The 21,766-nt window shown below is 39.8% G+C and overlaps 1 pseudogene across 1 annotated transcript in view; it reads left to right on the forward strand.

Moving 5' to 3' along the window:
• Positions 1–21,041, forward strand: part of LOC311141987 (gamma-aminobutyric acid receptor subunit beta-2-like) — a 74,161-nt pseudogene extending 53,120 nt beyond the window's left edge. The window contains exons 5-10 of the transcript in view: positions 770–852; positions 11,999–12,136; positions 13,950–14,102; positions 15,328–15,572; positions 17,058–17,198; positions 20,693–21,041. The product of the transcript in view is annotated as a gamma-aminobutyric acid receptor subunit beta-2-like (transcript). The remainder of the gene's footprint in view (positions 1–769; positions 853–11,998; positions 12,137–13,949; positions 14,103–15,327; positions 15,573–17,057; positions 17,199–20,692) is intronic.
• Positions 21,042–21,766: the final 725 nt, after the last annotated feature.

Raw genomic sequence — 21,766 nt, forward strand, 5'->3', positions numbered from 1 at the left:
TTTAATCCTTGAGTCCATGGGCTGCACCCACTGATGCAGAATCATGTACGGCTTGTTTAGTGGTTTTGTAGTTGTGCAGTGCTTATTTATCTGACATCAAAGGCTACTGTATAATGAAAGTAGGCTAGAGGAAAAGTGAATATTGACTTGCGTGCAGCTGTAGGCTTACTCAACTGTTCTATTTACAGTATTTATTGTTAGTTCCGCAAAGTCCATTGCTGTTAAATCCCAGTTTGTTTGTGTTTTCTTTCTTGGTCACGTCTGGGAAACTTTGAAAATGAGTTAGCTCTTTATTGGAATCGTCTAATATTTTGCTGGAAGTGCTGCTGCAGCAGTGCTATAGCTGCTAAAAAAGGTGGAGATAATCTAGAGATTTACCCAGTGTTGATTTAACTGGGGATCAATATCAGCTCATGGTTTTCATCGACTTCTTCACACTATTAACTGTATCTGTACACTGACAAGATATGAGAGCAAAAGATTATGAAGAACCTCCTGACGCTCATATAAAAAGCCATTAAGTAGCTAAATGTGCCCTTGCTTCGAGGATGTAGTTATCTGCTAGACCCAGGCACCAGATACTGATTGAGATTTTGATTGTAGGCAATAATGAATGTCTTCATGCTACTCGGCCCAGGTTCCTTGGACCTAAAGCTCCACTTAAGCAATTACAGGGTGAAGTTGGGATCCCATTGGCAGTACCACCTGAACCTTCGATATGACATCCTTGGTCTGTACTGACTCTTGACAATGTATTTTTTCCCTTCAGGATCACCACTACAGCAGCTTGTATGATGGACCTGAGACGATATCCGCTGGACGAACAAAACTGCACACTGGAGATAGAGAGCTGTGAGTATCTATCTTTCTCGCTTTCAATTCAACTCAATTAAATGTTATTTGAATTGGCATGACTGGGAAACAGCCTGTGCCAAACCAATGGTCTGTACTAGTACTGTACGTATAAGGAATCCACAAAGTTGCAGACACAACCTCAAGTCAGTTACTATAACACAATAATATCTCAAGCATTGAAAACTACTCATGGACATGAACCATTTCCGGAGGAATGTGTTGATGTACAGTAAATGAAACCCAATGAGGGGAAATGAACAGTGTTTCCTGTCAGCAGATTTGTCAGTGAAAGCTAAAGCACCCAATTCAAGAATACTATGTTGCATCACTTCAGAAATTCAGGGGTTTCCGCATTACAATAATGTACAAATATTAAGACAAATTGTGTGGAATTTCAGCCTGTTCAGGTGGAATGGAACTTTTGGCCTACATCATAACATCACACTGTGATCTGATTATAATAGACAAATTACTCTTCATCTAGGTAAAGGGGTGGGCTGTAGACCATCCTATCAGCCAATCTGGTCTGTGTATGTAAATATCTCAGGGAAATAAACGATGACAAATATTTTGGAGTTATTTTCATTAAATAAACACAGTGTTTTATTAGACATACAGTGATGATTTAACAATTTAATTACAAAGACTGCATGCATGCTTTAATACATCTCATTTAGTCATTGACATTGACATTAATCACATATATATATATCAAAATAGAAAACAAACGTTTAAAAAAAATAAAGCCATTATCATCTTCCCCTCTTCAATTAATTCCTTGTTTCCTGTATACATTAGTGAGTAGGCTATTTGTCACCGACCGGCTCGATTCGGTCATATGTAGCACAATATGAAATTGTGTTTTTTACATTGGATAAAAGGAAAGACTCAGAGCTAGAAAATGGTATATCATACACTACAGTTGAGGAACAATTGGAAAGTAATTGTGCTTTGAGAGTTGATAAACTTGTAACCTCACTTTTGAGAAAATGGCCCGTGAATGTTTTGGTTCTAGTTTGTTAGCTAGCTAGCTAATGTTAAGTTAGCTGGCTAGCCAGTTCAAATAACTGACGACGTCTTACTTTAGCTAATTTGTCTTCATTATTACAGGAAAATAAACTCACAACAAGATCATTATTTACAAGTTAAATGGGAGCCAATTACAGAAAATAGCTTACAGTTTTGTATTTGTATTTATTATGGATCCCCATTAGCTGCTGCAAAGGCTCAAACAGACAGCTCCGTGCATTCAACATGTCAATACCTCTCACAAATACAAGTAGTGATGAAGTCAATCTCTCCTCCACTTTGAGCCAGGAGAGATTGACATGCATATTATTAATGTTATTAATTAACAGTTGCGAGTGTGACAAAATAAAAGCAAGGCATTCTACCGGATAATTTTTGAACTTGGACACTGTCTCGTTGGCCTAATGTTATATCCTAATTTGACTTTGGTGCAGGTCATGTTCTTCACATTACCGTCTCTGGTAAACACATACTACAGTTGAAGTCAGAAGTTGACATACACTTAGGTTGGAGTCATTAAAACTCGTTTTTCAACCACTCCACAAATGTCTTGTTACAAACTATAGTTTTGGCAAGTCGGTTAGGACATCTACTTTGTGCATGACACAAGTAATTTTTCCAACAATTGTTTACAGACAGATTATTTCACTTATAATTCACTGTATCACAATTCTAGTGGGTCAGAAGTTTACATACACTAAGTTGACTGTGCCTTTAAGCAGCTTGGAAAATTCCAGAAAATGATGTCATGGCTTTAGAAGCTTCTGATAGGCTAATTGACATCTTTGAGTCAATTGGAGGTGTACCTGTGGATGTATTTCAAGGCCTACCTTCAAACTCAGTGCCTCTTTGCTTGACATCATGGGAAAATCAAAAGAAATCAGCCAAGACCTCAGAAAAGAATGTGTAGACCTCCACAAGTCTGGTTCATCCTTGGGAGCAAATTCCAAACGCCTGAAGGTACCACGTTCATCTGTATAAACAATAGTATGCAAGTATAAACACCATGGGACCACACAGCCGTCATACAGCTCAGGAAGGAGACGCGTTCTGTCTCCTAGAGATGAACGTACTTTGGTGCGAAAAGTGCAAATCAATCCCAGAACAACAGCAAAGGACCTTGTGAAGATGCTGGAGGAAACAGGTACAAAAGTATCTATATTCACAGTAAAACAAGTCCTATTTCGACATAACCTGAAAGGCCGCTCAGCAAGGAAGAAGCCACTGCTCCAAAACCGCCATAAAAAAGCCAGACTACGGTTTGCAACTGCACATGGGGACAAAGATCGTACTTTTTGAGAAATGTCCTCTGGTCTGATGAAACAAAAATAGAACTGTTTGGCCATATTGACCAGCGTTATGTTTGGAGGAAAAAGGGGGATGCTTGCAGGCCGAAGAACACCATCCCAACCGTGAAGCACGAGGGTTGCAGCATCATGCTGTGGGGGTGCTTTGCTGCAGGAGGGACTGGTGCACTTCACAAAATAGATGGCAACATGAGGAAGGAAAATTATGTGGATATATTGGAGCAACATCTCAAGACATCAGTCAGGAAGTTAAAGCTTGGTCGCAAATGGGTCTTCCAAATGGACAATGACCCCAAGCATACTTCCAAAGTTTTGACAAAATGGCTTAAGGATAACAAAGTCAAGGTATTGGAGTGGCCATCACGAAGCCCTGAAATGAAAATGACCTGACAAAATTAGAAACGTATAATATATGAAAATATAGCTAGCTAGACTATCTTACCTGTATACATGAGTGGACGCGTCTCCCTCTCTGTCACGGATGCCATGGTTGCCCTTAGTTTGAAGATGTAATCCTGAGACAGGCGTTTTATACAACAGCCTTCTGTGTGTTCCCTCTGCATATTTGCAATCAAATGCCAGAATTTTCTCCATCTCCGTAGCTATCATTCTCTAATTCCACCGGGCATTCCACTGATTTCAAAACTCGGTCCTCCAGAAAGTGAAGAGCAACACTTTTACAGTTCTACTACGTGATATCTTTCAAAAAAGCCGCGTTAGAAAGGATTACCTACACATACTGACCATCTCATGTTATAGACAGAAGTGTGCTACATGGCAGACCAGTCCAAACTCATCTGTCCAGCCCATCCATTATCTCAGCCAATCATGGCTAGCGGGAAGGTTCCTGTCTTTTTCTGTGGCTAAACCAACTAGGCTCGTAATTTAACAATAGTATTCGTATGTACAGATGGAATATAAGTTTGTTATTAAGGCACATGAAAGTTCCATGTTCCAGAAGGCCTTTCTGCCAAAAAACGCATCTTGATAAAGAAAAATGGTTACAAATGCCTCTCCTGTGAAGTAGTGAAGCGCGACATACGCCTAGTTTCCTGAAACTAGTCACATTTTTGTTCTTGCTGAATCACTTCAGTTCCTAAAGAGAATATCAATTTAATTAATTTTCTCACCTTTGGAAATACAGCTACAATTTGAGAGGTCATGCAACACAAAAGCATGAGGCAACAGCACTACGTTTGTATTATCCTAATGAAGTTCACCTTCATCTTGACAGAACCAAAGAACATTGTGCAACCATTGTGAACAAAAATGTCCTAATCAAATCTAATTGCGACCTGTTTTGCGTTTGTTGAGTGTAGTTTTGATGGAGGCAAATGTTAGTTCCAGTGTGATCCTGTTCAACTGCTGAACAGACATGGCTCAGTGACTGAAGGCATTACAGCCAGGGACAGAGAGCCTCACAGAACACGTAGTTATTCAGCATTGAGCTCTCGAACACAAAGTCTACTCCTTCATTCTTTTTTATCAAGACTGACTTATTGCCAGGCACAACAGCGACTGTGTGGAGCGAATATGTAATGCATCTCTCCCTGATAAAAGTTATTTTTTAAACACCTGAGGCCTCTCCTGTTTCATTAGTGCTGCTGGAGTCAGTGTTTGTGAAGCTGCAATGTGATGTGGGCTCTGGCTCTGTAGACCCGACACCTTTTTGATCTGATGTGCTGCCTGTCCAACTCAGCAGCCATCCTGGTCTCATCGGTGCAGTCTCTTTTTTCATCTTGTCTTGACTCCCCTCTTCTCTCTCTCTTTATCTCCCCCCATTGCTCTCTCTCTCGCTCTCTCTCTCTCTCTCGCTCTCTCTCTCTCTCTCTCTCTCTCTCTTGCTCTCTCTCGCTCCCTTTCTCCATCTCTCTCTCTCTCTGTCTGGCTTTTTTTCTAGGGAGCATGAGAGTTTGATCGCTCCTATCTCCCTTAATACCTCTGAAATATAACCACTGAATCACGCTGAGTTTGTAACCAGCTTTGACAGTAGAAGCAGAACTTTCAAGTGTATTTTATTTTCATCATATTCATTTAACATTGTGTAATTATTTTGGACTAAAACTTCATAGCTGAACCTGATTTAATTAGCATTCTTTAAATGCAGAATAGGAAGTATTCTGGGAAAGGTTAATGTTGTTGCATCATGCTGCAAAGAAAACCCCACCCATTTTGTTTGTTTTCTTTGTTTTTTCAGAAGTTCATTCATTTATTATAATTACTTAATTACCATACAAAGCAGCAGTAATAGAACATTAATCATATGGAAATGTTCTTGTTTTGTAACTTGTAAAGGTCTGCTGCCTATTGAATAAAACAGAATAGGAGGGAAGAAGCATAACCAAAACAGACTCAAAGGGCATGTGTTAAATCACAATTAGAAGTCCCCTAGGTATTGGGTGTTGAAATGTGAAATGAGATGCAGATTAAGTAGTATTTTAGAACTCAGTCCAGCTTTAAACTTACTCTTGAAAGTTATAATAGTAGAAATCACAAGGTGCAATTTCCAAATTGGGTAGTGCATCATCAGTTCCTCTTGTCATGTCAGTCATTGCAGACCTTAGAGAGCTATTTATAACTTGTCAGAAATGTCCAGATCAACTAGCCCATGTCAGCTAATGTTTTTTATTTAGGTTTGTTAGCCCATAGATTTTGTTGTAATTTTTTTGTCACTCAAATATCACATGAATACACATTAGACATGGCAAAATGTAAAGAATTTCAAGTTCAAGTTCTGGTTAAGTGTTTATTTTTTAGGAGAAACAGTCCTTTATCCTAGTGGCAGTAAGGCTGCTGAATGACAATCACTAGCAGGTCCAGTGGGCTAGCCTACACTTGACAATGTAGTGATGTGTATAGTGTGTTTAATAGTGTACCATTGAATCAGCTACTGTATGAATAGCACTGGTTGTATTTATTGTACACAGAGCCGCAAACAACATGTCCCCATGGGGATAATAACGTTATTGTCTTATCTGTATGTTTTAGGCATTCATGTCTTTGGAATATTGTCTTTCAGCTCCATGTAGATGTGTATTTTTCTTTATCCCTGTCTGAGCTGATGTGTCGCTAGTTCAGACGTCTTCTGACAATATCACAAAGTGTCAGATGAAAGCCTTGTCAGGTTCAGAAGAAAGGAGGGAAGAGAGGATGAAGCGTCAGAAAGTTTGGGTGGATAAAAGGAGATGGAGTAGAAGCCTACAAGCAATAATAACTATTCAACACTTCTGTGTAAATTACTTTAATCATTAGTGAGAGCACTTAACATGCTCAATACAATTGGTGTGATGCAATTATTTAGTCTCTCTTTCTATAAATTGTTCCAGTAATAAGCCCCTTGGTCTTCATACTAATTTGGTTGTAATGAAATACATCTTTGGAGCAGACTTGTTCCCTCCTGGGAGCAGGAGTGTGATGAGATGAGACTGGCGCCCTCGAGGTGGGCAGTGGAAGCAGTTATTTTGGATTGTCTGCCTCTCGTCTATGTGGCTCATTGCCGAGCAGGGGACACTAATGTGTCATTTAAGGGAAATGCCTTTTCATGGAATCATGTGTTAAGTGACTTTTGTGAGTTTGTTTGTCTAATTGCTGTTTTTACATGTCAACACAACAACACGGTATGTCTTGCAGAGTGGCCGTGTGTGGGTACTTTATATTAAAGAACAACTGACCCGTGTCACTGCACAGTGCTGGGTGACTTTCAGCAATATTGCATGAGGGCTAGGTTATGACCTGTCAAAACACCTCCTGTCAAGCTACATTTGTTGTGTTGTTTCTTCCCGGCTTCTCTATAATGTTTGCAAATTTGGGCTGTAGTGCAATAGGCCACATAACCTAGATCTAGGAAGTAAAAAACCTTGGGCTGCATTATAGTAGTTACATAGTATAGTATATGCTTATAAATTTCACAAGCACACAGTACTTCATTAGTAAACTAGTATAAATCGTGCTGCCAGATGTATAGAGTATACTTAATTCACACCTACTGTAATACAAATACGGTATCAAAGCAACCTTCAGTAATATTACTTTTTATTCAGTGTACTGTAGACCCAGACTGTTGTTGGTCAGAGAAGAAAAGAGGCATTCAAATAACCTATTTTGTAAGAAAAATAGACAATTGCACCATTTTGGAGGACATGTATTGTGTTTGAGTCGATTGGGCCACAAGTAGATCCACAAACCAGCCTCATCTCTGCACATACTTACTGTTTTTCTTTCTAAGATGGCGAGAGTTGAAGAGATGCCTTATTAATACGGTGATTTTACGCTGTTGTCAGTGTTGTCACAATGAAACTATCACCTCAGCTCAAAATTCCACCAAGTAATAGTTACATTTTCTGCACCAGTGGTGCACAACGTATGGAGTGGCACTGCTATCAGATCCTATTTTAGAAATCACAAATGTCCTCTGGGGTCTGAACAGTTTGTACACTGGAGTTTATTTTGCGCCTTAGATCTTCCAATCACAGCTCCTGCAGGTTTGCCAACCAGCTGAACTGAAGACAGCTTGCTGTGCGCTGTAGAGACACTTTTAATTGGACACCAGGAATAAGATTAAAGTAACTTTGAACCGTGGGTATCAAACATTCATTTTAGTTATATTTTAGAGGAGCCTCCCAAATGTGAAAAGAGTAGCAGACCTTCCTATGCATTGTTAAGTCTAAAATGTGGCTGTTAAGTCCCCCGGTGTAGCCCTTTGATGGCATTTCTGAGATTCTTTAACTCAATGTATACTTTACAGACTTTAATGAGGCTTGGCCTCTGCTTTTAGTTTACTTTTCATTTAAGTTTGATGATGGTGTATTCATGTATGAACCAAGGGATGTGTGTAACTCCTAGAATAAAGCAAGTTTTAATTAGTTAGAGGCCACAGTTTTCCCATTAATCCTAACTGGAAATCCATCCATGTAACTCGTTAGGATTTACATGATGTACACGAAATTCCAAGTTAAGTGCAACTCTCAGGTTAGGATTTGGCCCTAAGAGAGCAAACCTCCAGGATTCACTTGTCCATTTATTTCAATTCAAGTATTTCAGCAGATTTTGTGCGTTTTTGGTGTGGCTTAATTTGTGTGAAAAGACACACATTTTTGTGAGACTTCCTTCATAGGAAAATACATTTTTGGGGGGGCAAACTCTCTCTTTTGAAAGTTATTAGAGCAATGCATGATGGGCGTTTGTGGTATCGATGAAGGTATTTGATTGGGGAATGGGGATACATTTTTATGATGGGAAATTATAATGCACACCATAATACACACACACACACACTTACACACATATGCACACACTCACTTTGCTTGTACTCATGTTATAGCCAACTCTTGACTTTTGTATGAATGATCTTTTATAAAGTATTCATTATCTTTAACTGGTTAAATGTTTGTAGTTTGCATGTTTCAGTAATGATTAACATGGTTAAATAGTCGTAAATCTCTACTTTATTTAGCTTTTGGTATATTTACAATTTTTATACATATTCTGTATTTCCACTGAAGAAAGCAATAATTAATCAACACAATACTGTAAAGAAATGGACACTACCTGTTATAAAATGGAAATTGCTCTCCGTAAAAAAATGGTGAGAAATGCTCAGTCTGAAGCCATTCGGCTATGGGTTTCACAGCCCTGTAATAATGTTACAAGTTATAAAACCTTAAAAATGGTTTATTTACAACCTCTGAAGTATAAGATCTTGGGCAAAGTGGTACAGGAGAGTCTGACTTGAGTTCAGTCTTCACCAATGAGAACCAAGAGGGGCCTAGCGTCGTCCTTCATGACTGGGAAAGGCCTCGATTCTAGGCCGTAGAAAATCCTACATCCATCTCATTAGATCAGAACAGGATGGATCAACAGTGAATCATATTACTGGTTTGCATCCTAAAAAAAGGATAGTTGTGTTTTGCTGCATAACACAGTTGCATTATTTGTCACCCATATGAGGTGGATCATTGTCAGGTTATTAGATATATAAGCTTTAGTAACAAAAGAACACCATGGTTGTAATAACACTTTAAACAGGTTGTAAATGTGTAGAATGTGTTTGTTTTGCGTCCACACTGGTAAGTTAACTTATGTAAATTAGACAGTCACAGAGGATTTTCTTCTGAATAACTGGTCAGGGCATAACACTTTCCATTTAGCTTCAGGCAACTTTGATGTAAGGCTTGATCACACCTGTAGTGACTACTTCTATCCGTCATGCCCATTGTTGCTTATCCATTGTTCACTAGATATATCAATGTAATTACACCCAACACAATGTTGAAAAACAGAATGCTTCCCACCACTAGATATCATAACTAGACGTGAGCTGGACGTGGTCGCAACACTGCCACCAATGTAGCGGAAGAAAGTGAAAGCTGCAACAGGGACTCTAACCAGGGCTCATACGTGGCAAAGTGACCTCTAACGGCCATTGCCATGGCAGCCTAGTAGGCCTCTGGACAGAGGCAGTAGACCTACAATGCTGGCATATGCCTTGTTTCAATAGCCTAAGTATATAACATGATTGACACGACCGTAATAATCATCATGGAATGGCCTTGGAAGTGCCATAAGTGTAAGCCAACGTAATTCATTATTTTACATTAACCTGTTTAACTGCATTGATATGGTTTAATTGATCATAGTTCAGACTCGTTATAGATGCAAATACCATGCAGTTGCACCAGGGGAATTTAAACCAGACAGATTTTTTTAAGTAGCACAAAAATGTGTGTATTTTCACACAAATTAAGCCACACAAAAACGCACAAAATCTGCTGAAATACTTTTTGTACATATTTGCAGGAATTTAGTCTGAGATTGTGTTGTTCAAATTCTAATCCAGTCAGAGACACATTTGAATGTCTGGTTTCAGCCAAAATGTTGTTTGAAGTCAAGTTACAGTATATTATGATGTGTAAAGTCTCCCACCACACTCCTACAAAGGCCTCCCTTAGATCAATAAAACAAATCAATTCTGAATTTCTTTTATAAGCTTTATAAAATGCCTCCAGTCAGATGTGCCTAGGAGATGGCCGACCCTAGTTAAATGGCTTCAGTATTATATGCTATCTCTAACAATGTTATCAAGATAAATTCGATGTATTTTTAGACTGACAAAGCTCCCAGACCCATGAGTCTATGGGAAGATACTTTGTGTTAGCTTAGCATAGCCATCTATCCCTTAGAGTTCAAATTAAAGTCAACCAGGGACAAAGGAGACCCAGCCTATGTAGAAAGGCAGCGCGTTTTCTCCTCACTCCTCTTCTCTCTCCTCTCTCCCTCCTTACTTCCAGTTCCTGTGCACCTGATTCTGCATGGGGATCCATCCAAGCCAAATGCAGTGATGAAAGAGCTATGACAGCAAATGGAGGCAAAATATAATTTGAAAAGTTGGGCTCAAAGGAGAAAGTGGATCAGAGAATCCCAACCAACCAAACAGCGACCTTATATTGCCATCTGTATAGCAGGGGTTGGAAGGATGCTTATCGTGTAGGCTTTATGATAATAACTCATTGGTTATTGCAAATTAACTTTGATTTCGGAATTGGAAACTGCGTGTTGACTTGTATATGCTTTATTACGTAACTTAACGGTCTATCACAAAAAAAATGGCTCTTAACAGCCTCTTCGAAATAGCTCCAATTAAACACATACTGTACCATCATGTATTCATCTGCAGTTTTAAAGATCAATATTTTTTTTGTTTAGGATTATCCAGAAATGACAACACAGTCTGAGAATAATGTGTTAAAACCAGTTGCTGAGAGAGTTACTTAATTATTCATAGCGTCTAAATAGGTCACCAGTAGTAATTATGAGGGGTAAGCCGAGGGATGAGAGGAGAGAGGAAGAGAGAGGAAGGCCTGTGTGGGACTAATCAATGAGGCAGTGGAAGAGTTCTTGAATAATCTTGTCAAATATCACTCAGCCCGGCGGTCCATCCGCACGAGCGCACCACACACATCACTCTCTCACACATACATGTGAATAGATACACACACATGTACGCACAAGCAAACATACACACACATGCAGGCAGGCAGACACACAGTCACACAAATACACACACAAATTCATAAACACACACACACACACATTGATTAGTAGCCATTAAGAGGAGGAAATGGTTTTAATGTAATTTTGATTAGGACAGAGAAAAGAGAGAACTCCTCTTTATTTCTCATTAATTTGGAGGTTGCAGAACCCTCCATCTCTGTCTCTTGTCTCTGTTATAATGCGTGCACACAGTGCCCTGGAGTCAGCCGACTTGACAACTGCATTGGCCCAGGCAGGCAGGCAGTGGATTATGCAAGGCCCAGTTTCATGGTCTGATGGAAAATCATTTTTTTCATCGGGATTCTATAAGATGCTACTCAATCATTTATAGCCGTGAGTCCACTGGCTGGCTGCTAATTTATGTACTAGTTTTAGTTGAGTAAGCACTGAGGCAGAGAAAATAACATTGTTTTATATGAATATTTATGCTCTGTTAAAAACAGTTATTCTCATTGTGGTCAGTAGTTTGTCAAAGTAAAAGTTGACTTCACATTCTGGTTGTTTTGTTTAAATCTTGTCTATTGAAATATACTTGTATGGATCCAAGTGGCAGACATGTTAGGTTGACGCTACAGTATTTACAATGCTTCTGATTTAATCAACACGTTCTTTGTGTGCCTTATTGACGATTATGTACCCACAATTGTTTATGTTTAACTTAATAATCCTTTGAGACACATACACATTCATTACATTTCTGACTGGCTGTTTGCCCCTGTGTTCTTAATCAAATGGCCTGTCTCCTCTCTCTTCCTCAGATGGGTACACCACTGATGACATAGAGTTCTACTGGCGAGGAGGTCACAACGCTGTGACGGGGGTAGAGAGAATAGAACTACCCCAGTTCTCCATAGTGGACCACAAACTCATCTCCAAGAATGTCGTCTTCTCTACAGGTGATGTCTTATGCCCCAACTGCCCCTATATGAAGCTTATCTCTCCCATTTACTTATCAATATAGCTAAGTACAGATACAAAGACTACAGAGGAGACAAAAAAGGGCTTCTGTTACAAGGTTATCCCTGGCCAGTTTCTGAATAGGAGCTCTCATGGCGTTTCCAGAAAATGCCATGTTACATCAGTCTAGCTGGTTTCCTGTAATGGCACAGGCCAAGCTAGAGACCCTCGCTGTGCAGTGCAGGGACCATGGGGGTGACTAAGGGCCGGCTGGTAAATTGCATCCATTTATAGGTCAGTTAGATGCTCCGACATTGGGTCTCCTCTGACAATCTGGCACATGCATGCTGTTTCCAGGACATTAGCCCCATAAGGGGGAGAGCGAGGTTCTTATTAAGGGGGAAGAGTGATGTAGGGTCCAGTGAGAGAGGCGGAGGGGGACCCCGTGGTGGTTCCGGAATGGATGTGGGATGTTCCTGCTTCAGCCGAACTAGCACAGGCCCCACCGGCAAAACGGGGGCCACCCCTGCCCTCAGAAATGGAGCATGCTCATGACTTATTTTTTAAAAAATCTTGTTTGATGGAATTATTTATTCATAATCTACCTTATTTTAATATTCATGAATTTGTCATGCAAGCAGGCAGTAGGACAGTGGCAGTGTCTAATTTATTGAACGGGAGCAGTACAATGACACAGAGTGAGTCAAACAATTACAGTGTATCTCGGGGCCTAAGCTTGTCCTGTGCCTTACGAAGCTCATGTGTCCCCATGAACTGGTAAACCCAATGTTTTGTGATGCATAGAGAACGTATAGTAGTTATAGTTCATCCCTTTCTGTGTGGGCTGTGACTGCACTGCTTAGGGGATTACCATTTTCTACAGCAGCCTGCTGAGACCCGTAAGGGCTGACCCTCAGGTCACATGGAGAAGCACACATCAGCAGAAATGGTTGGCATTTATCAAATACCCCCCACCCCCTCCCCCAATGTTGTGGTAAAGACCAAAAAATGCCCTTGTTGCTCTATTAACAAGACTGTAACCTTAACACCCCCCACTGTTTCATTAGTCCTTGAGGAAACCCTCCCTGCATCTCTATTTGCTGTGCGCCACACACTAAACTCACTGAAAATCTTTTAACTAACGGCAACGTCAAAACTAACTGTGAACTACTCACAGGAGATGTGTGCCGGCGGCGTTTTTTATACCCACTCTGTAATATATTCACTTTCTCTTCCTACTCCTCTTGCACCTTCTGTTTAGCTTTTCCTCAGCTCCTGATACTGTGGGTCCTTCTTGATGTCAGCTCTAACAGTCCCCCCTCGCCTGTCATTGTAGTAGAATAATACAACCTAACCAAAATACAATCCAATCCCCAAGGACACAATATATGAGCGTGTTCAAGCAATGCTGCCATAAAGTGGCCTAATGGGTTTATTTCAAATAAAGCCTAGATAAGAAACAATGTAGTGCTCTCCTAGGCAGGAAAATAAGCCCTCTCTTCATACATATAGATATAGGCATAACCCTGATAATGCAAGAGAACGCTGATGCCACAGTGTTAGAACCAGAACCAGTATTCCTTCTGTTGAGTATTTCCCCAACAGATATCTTGGAGGCAAACAACAGGGAGTGGGACCCTTCAGGCAGCCTTTGTCAGGCATACTGTAGCTTGTCAGAACCATATACTGTAGTGGTAGCCTCTGGAGGCAAGCGTAAAGCAAAGTAAAGTCAATAGAAAGTTATCCGGCAACAAGCCTAGCAGACACGCCACCTGTATAACAACGTCTATATGTTGATATTTTTCCCTGTAGGATCCTACCCTCGACTCTCCCTCAGCTTCAAGTTGAAGAGGAACATCGGCTACTTCATCCTGCAGACCTACATGCCCTCTATCCTGATCACCATCCTTTCCTGGGTCTCCTTCTGGATCAACTATGACGCTTCCGCTGCCAGAGTTGCTTTGGGTAAGGACTGTGTCATGGATTTGTCATGTGACCAGTGACTAAGCTAATGACAACCTTAGCCAAAGCACAAGTTTGAGGCATGGTTTAGTTAGCGGGAATCAATAGTGTAACACTATGTCATAAAAATACCAACAGGATGTTGTGCTGTGTCTTTTTTTAAAACAAATATCTGTATTGGTTTTGAATCTCATCTATAATAGTCTCACCTTACATTGCCAAACCATATTTGCTTGAATTCAGGAAGGAGAAAAATATGTATTTGTTTTATGTTGGAGTTTCACTTTAGCTTTTTACAAATGCCATGAGAGAAAAAGACATGATGTAGCAGCATTGCAGAACACAACAACCGAGATGCTTCCTAAAGTAGAGTGATGGATGACTGAAGTGATTTGTTTCCACTTTGATTTGAGTGCCTCTGCGTTTTTTGTTCCTCGTCATTACGTAAGTCTGGCCCATGAGGTCCGTGGTGCGTGGGATGTAGGAAGCTCCCCTCTCTCTTGCCCCTCCCCGTGGCTTGCTCCCTCGATAAGAGCAGCACTCTCCCTGATTGGAGACTGACCTGCATTTATTTCTCCAAGAGGGAAGCATGTGCAGGATTTAATGAAAACCAGAAGTAATGCTTAATAATGGAGGCGGCTGAACAGGGGGTACAGGCTCAACCCAGATCAGACCTCTGTTCAGGAACCGTTTGACCCTGTCCTGCTTTCAGCCATTATAGGCACTAACTACAGCAAATACCGGTGTGGCAGGTGCATTGCAATTGTGTATGGATGCAATGCCAAGCTTCTATCAGCAACTTGTCATTGACCAGAATCAGAGGTAGACAATTAAGTATGTAATTTACAGATTGTATTTAGAGTCAATACAAAGAAAGCAAGAATAATTGGTGTCATAGTAAAAGAGTTGAAACAAGACATCAGTAAGCTTCACCATATAAAGAGAAAACGCCAAAGCCCCTTTTAACAGTATGTTGACCTCCAATTTGACTGTCACGACTCATTGAACGGAAATGGTAGTGAAAGCCAGCAGGGGCTTTCTTGTCAGTCACAGCAGCCTACTTGCTAGAACATTCAAATGTAAAATGAAAAGCAGAATGCACCTGATGATACCTGACCCCTCAGATCTGAGGTCAAGGCTTGAATTTCTCTCTCTCTGGGAGTCCTCTGCTAATGAGGTGGATTGTTGGTCTCCTGTGATGGTGATGATGGGCAGGTTATTTTCCCAGGAATCACCACTGTGCTGACCATGACCACCATCAACACTCACCTGCGGGAGACCCTTCCCAAGATCCCCTACGTCAAGGCCATTGACATGTACCTTATGGGTTGCTTTGTGTTCGTCTTCCTGGCCCTACTGGAGTATGCCTTGGTCAACTACATCTTCTTCGGCAGAGGACCCCAGCGCCAGAAGAGAGCAGCTGAGAAAGAAGCTGTCGCCAACAACGAGAAAATGAGAATGGATCCAAACAAGGTACAGTGTAGCCCATGCACCTACACAGCATTTTCCTGTATAGGATACCCAGTATTTTAAAGAGTAGCCCACTGGATAGATGATACGAGTTAGGTCAAGCCTCTCCATCCCTATTCCTGAAGAGCTACCGTCATGTGGGTTTTTGCTCCAACCCTGATCTAGCACACCTGATTCTAATAATTAGCTGGTTGATGAACTGAATCAGGTAAGTTACAACTGGGGTTGGAAAACCTACAGGAGGGTAGCTCTCCAGGAACAGGGTTAGAGTGAAAACCTACAGGAGGGTAGCTCTCCAGAAACAGGGTTGGAGTGAAAACCTACAGGACAGTAGCTCTCCAGGGACAGTGTTGGAGTGAAAACCTACAGGAGGGTAGCTCTCCAGGAACAGGGTTGGAGTGAAATCCTACAGGAGGGTAGCTCTCCAGGAACAGTGTTGGAGTGAAAACCTACAGGAGGGTAGCTCTCCAGGAACAGTGTTGGAGAGCCCTGCTCTAGGTAGTGAATAATCTTTGTGCACACTTAGAGAAATTGTTTATTTTCATACACCACATACTTGATAGAAATATGACTTATCGTAGATATTCACAAAAGGTATAATAATTAAACATGCGTAGTCTTTCCTGTATCGTGAATCGCTGTACTAGTTGTTCCTGTCCAGTCTGTTCTCATAACTACACTGTGATTTCACTGTGAACACACACACATTTTCAGATGAAAGTAGTGCCATGACTTGATTCTTGAGCTTACATGAATTTGATGTTTTGTCTTTTTCGTCTTCACTTTATGAAAGTGGATTTAATTATTGAAAGGACTGACTGTGGAGACAAGCAAGGTAATCATGATGGGGAATTGTGTCACCACTTCAAATGGGGGGTTGGATTAATGCTACTCTGCCTTACCGTCAAGGAGAACAAGCCTTTATGAGCATACATCAGTCCTGTGTGAAATCCAAATAAGGCGCTTTGCCGTCTGAAACACAGGCAGACAGAGATGATCTGTCACTGTGTTTTTTTTGGTCCAAATTAAATGGAATGAAAGGCAAGGAACCCTTTAGAACCCATGGGAGAGCCTGGAAAGCTTGTGAAGTGAAGAACAACGTGAAGAGTATTCTTCCTGTTACATTTACCTGTTTTGTAATGTCCCGAAATGGGATGGAGAATTGTAAAAGCTTTTCTCTTATCTACATGGTAACTGGGTCAACTCAATGAACACACAGTGTATCAGGGTCTGTACTGTTTTCAGGTTGACTCATACAACAGAAAAACATGCTTTGGATAGAGATTTGGATGTTGTGTACTGCATTTAAATAAACAGATAGTAGTTTCTTGTTGTTTTCAACTGTGAGTAAAAGACACTCAGAGTCAAAATGTGATAGTTGCAGCAAATGCCTCTCTGACTATGGTTACATAAAACAGAATTGTCTATTTTGTGTTGCCTCTCTAGGCAGCTGACTCAAGTGACCATAATGATTTTGTATGCTTGCAGTGGTTGGTGGGAAATGTAGTTCAGAGAGACGACACTCTGTATGCCAGAATGAAACAGAGGGATATTGACGCTCATGACTCGATGTGGGAACCAATCTTTGTGGACGATGCAGCGATAGGACTAGGCGAGGAAAAGAATAAGGTACTGGATTAACAACTGAGAGTGACAACATACAGTACAATGCATTCAATATTTACAACCCAACTACAGTCACTTTTATAGTTTGACTTATTAAATTGTACCTAGAGTTTCCATCATCATCACCATCACCATCATCACCATCATCATCATCATCATCATCACCATCGTCCTCCCCTTATCCCTGAACTCCACTTTTAGACGCTGGTTTGCACATTCTAAACAAATGTAAATGTAATGGACGTATCTGCTGTACTCTATATGGTAACATCTAGCAAATAATAGCTGGGATGGATAGCTTCCCATTTTGGTGAATACATTATACGTTTCAGTAGCTATGTTTCCATCCAATTGGTGACAGATTTTCATGTAAATATTCTCAAATCTGCATAAAAACAACATTTTCCTACCAGATATGTATTTCCATCAAATGTACTTGTTTATAGATAAAAGGCTGTGCGTGATGACGCAGTGCACATAAAAATACATTTTGTGGTTAAATTCCCATGTACCAAATAGAAAATACAAGTTAAATGGGTTTCCATCACATTTTCAACTCTACTGATGGTTTTCTCACAAACCAATGTGCGTTATATAGCGAATGTGCCCACTCTGGTATTGGCACGTGCGCACTAGCCAACAGTTAATAGATACAGTGCAGGTATAGCCTACACTACATTATGAGATATTATGGAGAAAAAAAGCAAAATTATGTTTATTTTTCAAACGGCAGCCAAGCATCGATGATCATGTCACCAGAATAATATATAATATTCCAATATTTATTGGAAAGGAGCATCAAGCTAATCACCTTGCACTTTCACCAACCTGTGAAGTTCATCATAATTTATTTAATCTGTAGCCTAATAAACTGCATGCTTTCCCGGTGAGTTTACTTCGATATGATGGTTATTATATCAATAATTGCGCATTAAAAGCGTTTCCACCGACATTTCTCACATAATACATTTTACAGACACAAAAAGATCCCACCTTGCCTAGCATATTTTGTTTTGTCGACATTTGGAAAGTTTGCCGGCAAATGTTGTCTTTCCATCAGGCCTGTCATGACACTGGCATAAAAAGGTTGGAAGGAAACCTGGGTAGTGTGTTATTCATTTCTGAATATTATGTTATGGGTGATTTGGTTGTAATACACATGTAGAATCTTAGTTTGATCACCCTGTTGCAGGAGAATTTTCCAGGAAATGTAAAACTTGTAGTGTATTTGAGGTTGAAAAGGCTTCTGAAGTTTGTAATTTCCACTTAGACATTTCAGACATTATTTTCTCTTACAAACAATGTCCATTAATTATAATCCATAATAATAATTAATATATATAAATAATAATTCACATTTCCTGTTGCTGCAGGATCATTTTCCAGCTGTAGCTAACTGGCTCAAATTAACATCCTACATCTATAAGGTCACCATATGGTTGGGTCTGTGTTCACACAGAGTGTGATGAGAAATTCACCTTACCCTCTCTATCTCTACAATATATTATTGTTACACCAACACTGGCATTGTCATCGTCTGTTATCGCCATCTCTGTTTACACTTTGTGTTATATCAGTGGTTTTAGTCATCCAATTCTAGATTCAAAAAGTGTTTAATTGTGCCTGTTATTTTGTTTATTCAACTCAACATTGTCAATGAGTTCTTTCAAGTTTTGTTTGCATGCCATCCTATATTACGAACATATTTGTTATAAGACAATTAGTTATTGAATGATAAACTGTATTAACACTACAATATCAATATGATATGTTGTTTTAGAAACCAAAATAACCTAAGTCACTGAATTAATTTCCAGAGTGTAAACTAAAGACATATTCCATTGATATTCATTTGTCATTATAAGATGTATGGGTTAATGGTTAGGACAGGGTGAGTAAAGGAAAACGAGTTGTTTTCTAGAACAAATACGTCATCTCAGATTTAACATGAATTGTGAGCAGGGGTTCTTACAAAATGTTTAAAGACAACTTTGGCGGATACTACACTACCGTTCAAAGGTTTTAGAACACCTACTCATTCAAGGGTTTTCTTTATTTTTACTATTTTCTACATTGTAGAATAATTGTGAATACATCAAAATTATGAAATAAAACATATGGAATCATGTAGTAACCAAAAAAGTGTTAAACAAATATATTTGAGATTCTTCAAATAGCCACCCTTTGCCTTGATGACAGCTTTGCACACTCTTGGCATTCTCTCAACCAGCTTCACCTGGAATGCTTTTCCAACAGTCTTGAAGGAGTTCCCACATATGCTGAGCACTTGTTGGCTGCTTTTCCTTCACTCTGCGGTCCGACTCATCCCAAACCATCTCAATTTGGTTGAGGTCGGGGGATTGTGGAGGCCAGGCCCCTTCTTGGTAAAATAGCCCTTACACAGCCTGGAGGTGTGTTGGGTCATTGTCCTGTTGAAAAACAAATGATAGTCCCACTAAGCCCAAACCAGATGGGATGGCATATCGCTGCAGAATGCTTTGATAGCCATGCTGGTTAAGTGTGCATTGAATTCTAAATAAATCACAGACAGTGTCACCAGCAAAGCACCCCCACACCATAACACCTCCTCCTCCATGCTTTATGCTGTGAAATACACTTGCGGAAATGAGAGCCAGTTTCATCATAGCGCTTGATGGTTTTTGCGACTGCACTTGAAGAAACGTTCAAAGTTCTTGAAATGTTCCGTATTTACTGACCTTCATGTCTTAAAGTAATGATGGACTGTCATTTCTCTTTCCTTATTTGAGCTGTTCTTGCCATAATATGGACTTGGTCTTTACCAAATAGGGCTATGTTCTGTATACCCCTCGTACCTTGTTACAACACAACTCATTGGCTGAAACACATTAAGAAGGAAAGAAATTCCACAAATTAACTTTTAAGAAGGCACACCTGTTAATTGAAATGCATTCCAGGTGACTACCTCATGAAGCTGGTTGAGAGAATGCCAAGAGTGTGCGAAGCTGTCATTTACATTTACATCATTTAGCAGACGCTCTTATCCAGAGCGACTTACAAATTGGTGCAAATATATTTTGAATTGTTTAACACTTTTTTGGTTACAACATGATTCCACATGTGTTATTTCATAGTTTTGTTGTCTTCACTTTTATTCTACAATGAGAGAGAGAGAGAGAGAGAGAGAGAGAGAGAGAGAGAGAGAGAGAGAGAGAGAGAGAGAGAGAGAGAGAGAGAGAGAGAGAGAGAGAGGAGAGAGAGAAGAGAGAGAGAGAGAGAGAGAAGAGAGAGAGAGAGAGAGAGAGAGAGAGAGAGAAGAGAGAGAGAGAGAGAGAGAGAGAGAGAGAGAGAGAGAGAGAGAGAGAGAGAGAGAGAGAGAGAGAGAGGAGAGAGAGAGAGGAGAGAGAGAGAGAGAGAGAGAGAGAGAGAGAGAGAGAGAGAGAGAGAGAGAGAGAGAGAGAAGATTCATCCATTACATATAGCATAACTAATTATGCATTTAATTTCTCACCTTGTAGATGGACCCGCATGAAAATATTCTACTGGGCACCATAGAAATTAAGAATGAGATGGGAGCATCGAGCTGACCCTTGGTCTCAGTGACCCCAGGAGCCCATGTTAACTTATGACAGCTCCACCCTGCAGTACCGCAAAGCAGGGCTGCAGGCCAGGCACAACTTTGGACGCAACACCCTGGAACGCCACGTGCCTCAGAAGAAGAGCCGGCTACGGAGGCATGCTTCACAGCTGAAGATCAACATTCCCGATTTGACTGATGTAAACTCAATCGACAAGTGGTCGAGAATGATCTTCCCCACTGTCTTTTCTTTGTTCAACATAATCTATTGGCTCTACTACGTCAACTAAATGGACTTCAGCAAGGGCAGAACTAAACAAACAACAACGGAAATGTTGCTTGTTTTTTTCTGATAGTTATCATTTTGCTGTTTGTTCTTGCAACACAAGACTGAATTACTAAAGCAAAATCAGGACTGACTCCATTTTACCTTGGAACACCTTAATTGCTGGCTAACACATGAAAACCTTAGAGGAGAGAGAGAGATTAAGAACATATTCTGTATGGTGCCTGTACCAGAGTTTTTCTTTATAATTTTACAAGTTGAATATTTAGTGAATTTAGTATTTTATCATTTTAAAATGTTTGATTGCATATATTTGTATGTTTTTACTTTGTAAAATCTTTATATATATATATATATATATATATATATATATATATAATATATATATATATATATATATATATATATATATATATATATATATATTTGTTGCCAAAACATAGTTAGAAATATTAATGATATATTGATTTAAAAATTTCTCAGACCACAAAGACACTCCTTAAAACAGTTACAAGCATGTTCAGGTCAATCTTTTCTAAGATTCATTACTTCAAGGAGACAACTATGTAATGGTATTTATCCTAGAATTTATTTTGTCTTTATATTGTGAAGTTTCACATTTTCATAGTATTAATATATTAAGTCATAGTAAGAGGGTCTTACGATTAACCAACCTTTTCTACTTTGATATAGTTGATAAATCATATTATTTATTTTTAAGCATTATTT

The sequence above is a fragment of the Coregonus lavaretus genome (assembly GCF_964263955.1).
Source record: "Coregonus lavaretus genome assembly, chromosome: 15".
NCBI lineage: Eukaryota > Metazoa > Chordata > Actinopteri > Salmoniformes > Salmonidae > Coregonus > Coregonus lavaretus.